Consider the following 9526-nt stretch of genomic DNA (forward strand, 5'->3'; position numbering starts at 1 on the left):
TCCCCCTGAAGATTGAAGCTCGTGTTCAGATTGTTCCCCTTGCAGAGTCTTGTCCTTCAGCATATGAAGGAGTTGGCTGACCGTTAACTCTTCCCTGGGAACACGGTGTGGTAAACCACTGTATTGTATATTGCCACCTCTGGGTGGCGCTGTGTATGGAGGCATGCCTCAGCTGACTCCACCCACCACTGTGTGGGTTTCGTTCAGACTTGTTCAGTCACTCACGAAGAAGCATGGTCTCTTCTTAGCTAATAAAAGCCTTATTCATCTCTTCTTTCGACTCGTCATCTCTTCTTCGACTCATCACCTTTTATGAAGTAATTGATAAGCGTATCAATTTTATTAGCTAAAAGTTAAATGGCGACACCTGAGGAGCAACAACAGCAACGGATACAGCAGACATTGCTGAGAGCCCTCAGACCATCACGCCTGGACCTCGACCCTCAAGAGGTGGGTGCATCAGCCAAGTTCGAACACTGGCTGAGCTGCTTTGAATCCTTCCTCGCAATCTCACAGGTTACAGAGGAGGATCACAAACTGAAAATTTTGACCGCCCAGGTGAGCCATCAAGTATATATGCTAATCCGGGACTCTAATACGTACGTGGCGGCCCTCGAGCTACTAAAAGGGCAATATACGCGCCCAGTGAACACAATTTACGCCCGACACCTCTTGGGATCCCGCAGGCAGCAACCGGGAGAATCGGTAGGGGCATTTGCACGGGCGCTACTGGCACTCTGCAGAGACTGCGATTGTAAAGCGGTAACGGCTGTGGAGCACGCGCAGGGACTCGCCTGTGATGCCTTCGTCAGGGGCCTCCAGTCAGACCACACCCGGCAGAGACTGCTAGAAAGCAAGGAACCCGACCTGAAGACGGCCATTGCCCTTGCGCTCTCGTTAGAGGAGGCCCACCGAAACCTCGAGGCATACCCCCGTAACGGCGCCGAGACATGGCAATCGAAACCGTGGGACACGGGACCGCCGCCCCCGGCACCAACCGCTGCAGCGACCCAACCGAGACAGCAGCCTCCGGTAAGAACTGCTTCGATGCCCAGTAACCAGGCCCAAAAATGCTATTTCTGTGGCCAGTTAAAACATCCCAGAGCGCACTGCCCAGCTAAGACAGCTACCTGCTCGGGCTGCGGGAAGAAAGGCCATTACGCTAACGCCTGCAAGGGGAAGCCAGCCAGCAGCGCAGCGTGCGGGCCGTGGGAGCAGCCATCTTATCCGCCATTTTGTGTACCCCCGGCCGCATGGCATCCGCCGCCATCGTATCCAACGCACTCAACCGCCATTTCGTCACCGGAACCGACCACCGTCTCGGCGGATGACTATAGTGACTCACTAAGCCACATACTGGCCTCCGTGACGCTGGATCAAGCCCTCCCTCACCATCTATCCAGCTCCATGATGGATATCGCGGTAAACGGCCGCGCCACCAGTTGCCTGATCGACAGCGGGAGCACAGAGAGTTTCGTCCACCCCGACACGGTACGTAGCCACTCCCTCACGATTCTGCCAACGCACCATCGCATTTCTATGGCGTCCAAGTCCCAGTCAATGGACATCAGCGGCTACTGTGTGGTGACCCTGTCAGTAGGGGGCACTGAATATAAAAAATTTAAACTGCTAGTCCTGCCCCGTCTTTGCGCTGCCGTCCTGCTAGGGTTGGATTTTCAGTGCCACCTTAAGAGTGTCACACTAGCATACGGTGGACCCCTCCCCCCACTCACAGTCTGCAGCCTTTCCACATTAAAAGTCCCCCCCCCTCCCCTGTTCGCTAACCTCACCCGCGACTGTAAACCCATCGCTACCAAAAGCAGGCGGTACAGTGCCGGGGACAGAGCTTTTATCAGCTCTGAGGTGGAGCGGCTATTGAAGGAGGGCATTATCGAAGGTAGCACTAGCCCCTGGCGAGCCCAGGTTGTAGTCGTTAAAACCACTGCAAAACGCCGCATGGTAATCGACTACAGCCAAACCATAAACCGGTACACCCAGCTGGACGCGTACCCCCTCCCTCGCATATCTGATATGGTCAATCAGATTGCGCAATACAAAGTATTCTCCACCATCGACCTTAAGTCAGCGTACCACCAGCTGCCCATCCGCCATGAGGACCGCCAGTATACTGCCTTCGAGGCAAACGGCCGCCTCTACCACTTCCTTAGGGTCCCCTTCGGCGTCACCAACGGGGTTTCGGTCTTCCAAAGGGAGATGGACCGAATGGTTGACCAGAACGCGCTGCGGGCAACCTTCCCCTATTTGGATAACGTCACCATCTGCGGCCACGACCAGCAGGACCACGACGTTAATCTAGCAAATTTCCTCCGTACGGCCCAACGGCTGAACCTAACGTACAATAAGGAAAAATGTATGTTTCACACCAAGCGCCTGGCCATCCTCGGCTGCGTGGTGGAGAACGGAGTCATCGGGCCCGACCCCGACAGAATGCGCCCCCTAATGGAGCTACCCCTTCCCCACTGCCAAAAAGCACTGAAGAGATGCCTGGGGTTTTTCTCCTACTACGCCCAGTGGGTGCCCCTCTATGCAGACAAAGCCAGGCCCCTCATCAAAGCCACCTCCTTCCCCCTGACACCAGAGGCGTGTGCAGCCTTCACTCTTATCAAGAACGATATCGCGAAGGCCGCAATGCACGCGGTGGATGAGTCCATCCCCTTCCAAGTGGAGAGCGATGCCTCCGACTTCACCCTAGCCGCGACCCTTAACCAGGCGGGCAGACCCGTGGCCTTTTTCTCAAGGACCCTCCAGGGCCCCGAGACGAGACACTCCTCCGTCGAAAAGGAGGCCCAGGCTATTGTAGAAGCGGTGCGTCACTGGAGGCATTACCTGGCCGGGAAACGATTTACCCTGCTCACTGACCAGCGTTCAGTAGCTTTTATGTTTAATAATAAGCAGAGGGGTAAAATCAAGAACGACAAGATCTTGAGGTGGAGAATCGAACTCTCCACCTACAATTATGATATCTTGTATCGGCCAGGGAAACTCAATGAGCCCCCAGATGCCCTATCACGTGGTACATGCGCCAACGCGCAGAGTGATAGGCTGCAGTCCCTCCACAATGACCTCTGCCACCCGGGGGTCACCAGGTTTTTCCATTTTATCAAATCCCGTAACCTGCCCTACTCCATCGAGGAGGTCAGGACCATGACCAAGAGCTGCCAAATCTGCGCCGAGTGCAAACCGCACTTCTATAGGCCGGACAGAGCAAGCCTGATCAAGGCCACCCGCCCCTTCGAACGCCTGAGCGTCGATTTTAAAGGGCCCCTCCCCTCCGCTGACCGCAATGTGTACTTCCTCAACATAGTTGATGAGTACTCCCGTTTCCCCTTTGCCATCCCTTGCCCAGACATGACCAGTACCACGGTCATCAAGTGTCTGAATGACATCTTCGCTCTGTTCGGGTTCCCCAGCTATATACATAGCGACAGGGGCTCATCGTTCATGAGCGACGAACTTCGGCAGTACCTGCTAACAAGAGGTATCGCCACGAGCAGGACCACCAGTTACAACCCCCGGGGGAACGGCCAGGTGGAAAGGGAGAACGCGACGGTTTGGAAGGCAGTCCTCTTAGCACTAAAATCTAAGGGCCTTCCGACCTCCCGCTGGCAGGAGGTCCTCCCTGCAGCGCTCCACTCCATTCGGTCACTGCTTTGTACTGCCACTAATGCGACCCCTCATGAGAAAATGTTCATTTTCCCCCGGAAGTCTACATCGGGAACCTCGCTACCGGCATGGTTGACTTCTCCTGGGCCCGTCCTACTGCGGAGGCACGTGAGGACGCATAAAACGGACCCCCTGGTCGAGCGGGTGCACCTCCTACACGCCAACCCCCAGTATGCCTGGGTGACATACCCAGACGGGCGGGAGGACACGGTCTCCATACGAGATCTCGCACCCTCGGGTACCCCTGAATTACCACCGTTATCCCCCTTACCACCGTTATCCCCCTTACCACTGTTATCCCCCACCACCCCTCCCAACCCAACCCCTGCAGACGGCATGCCAAAGCCCCAGGAATCTTCGCCAACCACCCAGACACCAGACCCGACGTCGGATGCTGCAACACCACCGCCGCCACCACGACGATCAGGACGTCAGACAAGGCCTCCTGATAGACTTAACTTGTAGTACCCTTCACCCCGCCGGACTTCACATTAAACAAGGGGTGAATGTGGTAAACCACTGTATTGTATATTGCCACCTCTGGGTGGCGCTGTGTATGGAGGCATGCCTCAGCTGACTCCACCCACCACTGTGTGGGTTTCGTTCAGACTTGTTCAGTCACTCACGAAGAAGCATGGTCTCTTCTTAGCTAATAAAAGCCTTATTCATCTCTTCTTTCGACTCGTCATCTCTTCTTCGACTCATCACCTTTTATGAAGTAATTGATAAGCGTATCACACGGTGGATCAGAGTCTTCTCCATTTCATCCACCTCTTTCTCCAATACTTCCACCTTACGTTCCTCTTGAACTTTGGCTTTCAGCGCTCGGAAAAGTTGCGCCCTGATGCTCTCTAGTTCATGTTCAGGGACCATTCTTACAGTCTCTGAGTTTCTTACAGTTTCCTTTTCTTCCACTGAAAGGATTCCCAGTTGAATCTGTTCTTCAAGTTGTTGAACCTCGGTCATTGCCGCCTCATATTTGTCTTGGGTGTCCTTCAATGTTTTTATGAGTTCTTGGACATCCTGTCTTTCATGCTCTGCCATGTTTTTCACCTCTAATTTCTCATCTATGGATGGAACTTCTACCGATGAGTCTGTCTTGGCCTTGAGCTCATCAAGAATTTCCTGCAGCCTTTGGACTTCTTGCTCATGTTCAACCTTTAGTTGTTCATATGCTTCTACTGAAACTAGCTTTTCGGAGGCTGCCGAGTTAACCCCCTCCAGAATTGTAGCCTGGGCCTGTTCATACTGTTCTTTCAACTTCTCACACTCTGCTTGTAAGGAGTCGTAGAGAAGAACTGGAATAAAATCCTGGCTCCCTGAAGATTCCTCTTCCTTTGGTTCGTTCTGTAAATATTCTAGTTCCTGAACAGCATCAGGGGAATGTGATTGGTATTTGACCACGATGGCTCTATGGTCGCTCTCTGCTTGAGCTAGCTGTCTCTGTTGTCTTTCCAGGTTCTCCCATTCGGTGTCCCAGAACCTTTCCATATTTTTCATCTCTTGTACGAGACGGTCACTCAACTGTTCTAATTGTTGTCGTACTTTGACATAAGTTTGCGTCCGAGCTCGGTGTTCTTCCGTCATGGATATGTCCGTAACTTGAACAGGCTCAGAATTCTCTGTCAACCTGGAGTTCTGCTCTGCAGCTTTATTCTTCTTGGTACCATAAGTCCTTCTGCATGTCTTCGTTTTCTTCCCCATCGTCGGCAAGTCCCTTTTAGCCTTGTCTTCCATATTCGACTTGGCCTTATCATCATCCATTTCAGAATCTGAGCTAATAGCTTGCACCGAGTCCTCCCTCATTATGGCTTTTAGGTAATGCCATTCCATGTCTATTTTCTTAATCCACTCCCGTCCTAGAAGTGGTGGTCCTCCCTCAGGTAATACGTACAAGCTCATTCTTGGGTGTTCTTTACCCCTATCTCTCACCTTGACTCTTATTTTCCCCACGGGGTATACGTTATGCCCCGTGTATGTCTGTAATACGAACTTGGTATTTCTTAAAGGTATGTGAGAGAATAGCCGGTGGTAGTCCCTTCGGTTGATGACTGATAGAGCTGATCCAGTGTCCAGCTCCATTTTTACTTGGACTCCAGCTATTTTTAGTATGACCCAGATGGTCTGTAGATCCGTTTCTTTACCCACATTGTGGATTCTCAGACTACCCAGCTCCTGGTTGTTTGGGTCTGAGCCTGAATTCTGTTCGTCTGAACTCTTCTCAGCCACCTTGTGTACCTTGTTGTACTTTTCTTGTGGTGGCTTCCTTTGATTGTTGGTCTTTTTCCCGGACCGGCATACCTTCGCGATGTGACCCAGTTTGCCACATTTCCTACACTCTTGGTTCTTAAACCAGCATTGATTCTGGTCATGCGTTGTCTTCCCACAACGGTAGCATTTTGTTGTGCTTGAAGTAATTTGGTCCACCCCGAGTGCCATAGAGTCATAGAGTTTTACAGCACAGAAAGAGGCCCTTCGGCCCATCGTGTCTGCGCCGCCCATCCATCCCTGTCCAGTCTAATCCCATTTTCCAGCATTTCCAGCATTGGTGGAGAACAGTTCAGCCACTGGACTGGCTCTCGCACAGTCTCTCTCCCCTTGCTCGGCTCTGTCTCTCTCTCCCACCTGCACGGTTCCTGTTCACCTCCCAGCCCTCTCGCAGACCGGTGTTTCCCTCCCCGGCTGCGGCTGGGTTTCTCTTCCCGCGCCTACTCACAGTCTCAGCGCTTCGTGGCTGCGGTCGCTGCCCGGTTTTCCCGCCGATCGAGGTCCGACTGTCTCACGACGCCGTTGGACCCGACTTCTGACCGGCTCCGCTCCCCCCTCGACCGTGGTTGAGTGCTCTGCCCTTATCCTCCGGATATTCTCTACACCTTCCCCTACTCACAGTCTCCGCGGCCGCCTTGTTTCCTGCTGATCGGCTCACTCCGCACCGTGGTAGAAGGGTAGTCAGTGCCTGTTGCTGATGGAAGGTTTTGTTGCTAAAGTCTTCCTCCTTCCTCCTGCTGCAGCCTCGTGTTTTCTTTTAGCAGCACGACGAGGGCGGTTGCCTCTCTTCGACGCTCTTCGTTGCTTTGGTAGTCTTGCCGCAGGGTACGATCGGACTCGTCGCCACTGTAAAGTCTGTGGGTTGTGCAGTTAATAAATACACAGACGTCAGAAGTAACAAACAAACAGGTCTTTACTATTCGAAGGTCCGGGCGAATCTGCCCCAGCAATCCTGCCACAACACTTATATACTGGTGTGGTCACTATCGGTATTACAGTATACAGAAGCCAAACAAATAGTGCCACACCTAAAGTAGTTCTCTTAAAGGTGAACGGTTACATTCAATAGTTCCCTTAAAGGTAGACGGGTACATACACTACACTGAGCTCCACACACACAGAGCAGGAAAGGCCCAGGCCCGATCCTCGGCCTAGTGCCGAGTTAGCCTGATCTCACACCCGGCGTGTGGTCCTGAGCTCCACACACACAGAGCAGGAAAGGCCCAGGCCCGATCCTCGGCCTAGTGCCGAGTTAGCCTGATCTCACACCCGGCGTGTGGTCCTGAGCTCCACACACACAGAGCAGGAAAGGCCCAGGCCCGATCCTCGGCCTAGTGCCGAGTTAGCCTGATCTCACACCCGGCGTGTGGTCCTGAGCTCCACACACACAGAGCAGGAAAGGCCCAGGCCCGATCCTCGGCCTAGTCCTGAGTTAGCCTGATCTCACACCCGGCGTGTGGTCCTGAGCTCCACACACACAGAGCAGGAAAGGCCCAGGCTTTGGTCACTTTGGGGGAACGGGAGGCAGCGTCTGAAACCAGCCGCGCGCGAGACAGTCGCCAGCGGCTTCATTGACCCTTGTTTCTGGAATCAGTCCCAGAGACTCCTGTTAACCGTCCAGCGATGTTGTGACTGATTGAGATCGCCTGGACTTTGATTAATCAATATATCGAACTGACTGGAACCCAGCACGTTACACGGTGTGTGGAAGGAGCTGTGATTGATTATCGCACTGATTAGACTGAATAAAGAGTATTAACCAGATGTTTCAATGTTTCCTAGTCCTTGAACTTGTATATTAGACATAAAGGATGTTATGGCAACATTCCATAATAACCCCACATCAGGGCAACATCCCATAATATCCCCAACGGAGGGTGAAGTTTGAGAGAGAGTTAGGGGACTAGAGGGATGGGCTTCGATGGGAGAGTTAGGGGACTAGAGGGATGGGCTTCGATGGGAGAGTTAGGGGACTTGAGGGATGGGCTTCGATGGGAGAGTTAGGGGACTGGAGGGATGGGCTTCGATGGGAGAGTTAGGGGACTGGAGGGATGGGCTTCGATGGGAGAGTTAGGGGACTGGAGGGATGGGCTTCGATGGGAGAGTTAGGGGACTTGAGGGATGGGCTTCGATGGGAGAGTTAGGGGACTAGAGGGATGGGCTTCGATGGGAGAGTTAGGGGACTTGAGGGATGGGCTTCGATGGGAGAGTTAGGGGACTGGAGGGATGGGCTTCGATGGGAGAGTTAGGGGACTGGAGGGATGGGCTTCGATGGGAGAGTTAGGGGACTGGAGGGATGGGCTTCGATGGGAGAGTTAGGGGACTGGAGGGATGGGCTTTGATGGGAGAGTTAGGGGACTAGAGGGATGGGCTTCGATGGGAGAGTTAGGGGACTGGAGGGATGAGCTTCGATGGAGAGTTAGGGTACTGGAGGGATGGGCTTCGATGGGAGAGTTAGGGGACTAGAGGGATGGGCTTCGATGGGAGAGTTAGGGGACTTGAGGGATGGGCTTCGATGGGAGAGTTAGGGGACGAGAGCGATAGGCTTCGATGGGAGAGTTAGGGGACTGGAGGGATGGGCTTCGATGGGAGAGTTAGGGGACTAGAGGGATGGGCTTCGATAGGAGAGTTAGGGGACTAGAGGGATGGGCTTCGATGGGAGAGTTAGGGGACTTGAGGGATGGGCTTCGATGGGAGAGTTAGGGGACTTGAGGGATGGGCTTCGATGGGAGAGTTAGGGGACTAGAGGGCTGGGCTTCGATGGGAGAGTTAGGGGACTAGAGGGATGGGCTTCGATGGGAGAGTTAGGGGACTAGAGGGATGGGCTTCGATGGGAGAGTTAGGATACTGGAGGGGTGGGCTTCGATGGGAGAGTTAGGGGACTAGAGGGATGGGCTTCGATGGGAGAGTTAGGGGACTAGAGGGATGGGCTTCGATGGGAGAGTTAGGGGACTAGAGGGATGGGCTTCGATGGGAGAGTTAGGGGACTGGAGGGATGGGCTTCGATGGGAGAGTTAGGATACTGGAGGGATGGGCTTCGATGGGAGAGTTAGGGGACTAGAGGGATGGGCTTTGATGGGAGAGTTAGGATACTGGAGGGATGGGCTTCGATCGGAGAGTTAGGGGACTAGAGGGATGGGCTTCGATGGGAGAGTTAGGGGACTGGAGGGATGGGCTTCAATGGGAGAGTTAGGGGACTAGAGGGATGGGCTTCGATGGGAGAGTTAGGATACTGGAGGGATGGGCTTCGATGGGAGAGTTAGGGGACTAGAGGGATGGGCTTCGATGGGAGAGTTAGGATACTGGAGGGATGGGCTTCGATGGGAGAGTTAGGGGACTAGAGGGATGGGCTTCGATGGGAGAGTTAGGATACTGGAGGGATGGGCTTCGATGGGAGAGTTAGGGGACTAGAGGGATGGGCTTCGATGGGAGAGTTAGGATACTGGAGGGATGGGCTTCGATGGGAGAGTTAGGGGACTAGAGGGATGGGCTTCGATGGGAGAGTTAGGATACTGGAGGGATGGGCTTCGATGGGAGAGTTAGGGGACTAGAGCGATGGGCTTCGATGGGAGAG

The sequence above is a fragment of the Somniosus microcephalus genome, unplaced genomic scaffold (assembly GCF_052327205.1).
Source record: "Somniosus microcephalus isolate GS21.2 unplaced genomic scaffold, FLI_Smic_1.0 unresolved_chr2, whole genome shotgun sequence".
NCBI lineage: Eukaryota > Metazoa > Chordata > Chondrichthyes > Squaliformes > Somniosidae > Somniosus > Somniosus microcephalus.